At 55.7% G+C, this 1,516-nt stretch overlaps 1 protein-coding gene across 2 annotated transcripts in view; it reads left to right on the top strand.

Annotated features, from left to right (window-relative positions):
- Window positions 1-1,516, top strand: part of MFAP2 (microfibril associated protein 2) — a 10,858-nt gene continuing 9,342 nt past the window's right edge. The window contains exon 1 of one of the 2 annotated variants that reach the window (XM_020972759.2): window positions 1-112. The gene's annotated coding sequence lies outside the window, so the exon portion shown is untranslated. The remainder of the gene's footprint in view (window positions 113-1,516) is intronic. The other variant, XM_020972750.2, reaches the window with a different exon arrangement.

The following is a 1,516-nucleotide window of genomic DNA, read 5'->3' on the forward strand; positions in this document are numbered from 1 at the left end:
GACCCAGCGGAGGGTGAGGCTGGAGGTGGCGGCTTGTCCCGTTCCAGGGCTGGGGAGAAGGGGGAGGCTCTTGGCAGGCAGCTGAGTGGGCAGAGGAGAGAGACCCAGACAGGTAGGAGAGGAGCCGGCCGGCTGGGGCTGGGCTGGTTGGGGGGCTGCCTGCAGGGAGGAGGGGAGAGACCTCCCCCCTCCCTATCCTAGCTGGAGGGTACAGTGAAGGAGAAGAGAGGCGGGTGGTTGGGGGAGGGACCAGGAAGGACCCCAGACCCTGACCTTCCGTCTGGAGCTCTGAGGTCCCCCACCCCCAGACTTGGGAAGGTTTGGGAAAAGGGTCGCTGGTCCCAAATATGGGAGAAAGTTCGGAAGGCAAAGCAGTGGCTGGACAGTGACCTTCCCTGCCAAGTCTAAATGAGAAGTCAAAGCACTTTAAAACTTTTTTTTTCTTTTTGGGAGATGGGAGTGAAAACTAACGGAAGGGGAGTGGATCTGTGTCAGGGCTGCTGCTAGAAAGATGGGGCGGGGAGCGGCTCACTGGGTGTCGGGAGACAGGCTGGAGGGGAGGTCCCTGGTGGTGAGGGGCGGTGGAAGGGGTGACTGGAGGCCAGGGTTAGGGTCTGGGTGCTTTACATTGCGGCTTTGCCAGGATCTCTGTGCAGGTCTGCCTCTGTGTATTTGTGTGTGTGTTTGTGTTTGTGTGTGCGTGTGTGTGTGTGTGTGTGTGTACTCGCGTGTGTATGTGGGGGGGCGGTCAGCTTTTGTTCTCTCGGGGCAGTTGGAATGTGGGGGGAGGGGAGGAGAAGGTGGGGTCTGCCGATGGGGAGGAGAGAGTGTGTGTATGCGAGTGTGTGTGTTTTCTCTCGCTGATTGTTCCCAGATGTGCCCAATGAAACATCTGTTTTTTTCTACCGTAGACCCCTGCCCTGCTCTGGAAGCGGAGCAGACAGTCTGGTTCTGTCCCCCTTCTCTCCGTGGGTCAGACTGAGGTTGCTGGGAAAGAGAGTTGAGAATTAGGAAATGGGGCCAGTGTTGGGGGTGGGGGAAGCTACTGAGTCTTGTAGGGGTGCTCTGAAGAAGAGGGCGGGGGAGTGAGGGAATGAACCAGAGGGATCCTTAGGTGTTTGTTGGAGAATGGGAATAAGGGTGGAGAGCACCCAGATGGGAAAACTTGGGATTTCTCTTTACCCTCCATGGTGGAAGTGGAGAGCCCAGTAAACTGTTGGGGGGTCTACATGGGTGGGGAGAGATTAGGGGATCTTAAGGAGTCTGAGATCTATTTTGAGAGCAAGTTCATTTGGGATTGACTATATAGGGCTTTCAGATACAAGAAGCGATTAATAAATGTTTGCCAAATTGAATTCAATTGCATTGCTAAGTGACACCAAAAGGGAACTTGGGAGGGGAGGCCCCAAAACTTTGGCCCTCCCCCATCTTATCCTGAGATTGCCAGGCCTGGGGCTAGAACCAGCTCTTAGAACATCCTCCTGAGCCAAGTGAGCCTGCAGAAGAAGGCGATCCC

This window comes from Phascolarctos cinereus, unplaced genomic scaffold (assembly GCF_003287225.1).
Source record: "Phascolarctos cinereus isolate Bilbo 61053 unplaced genomic scaffold, phaCin_HiC Scaffold_726;HRSCAF=1367, whole genome shotgun sequence".
Lineage (NCBI taxonomy): Eukaryota > Metazoa > Chordata > Mammalia > Diprotodontia > Phascolarctidae > Phascolarctos > Phascolarctos cinereus.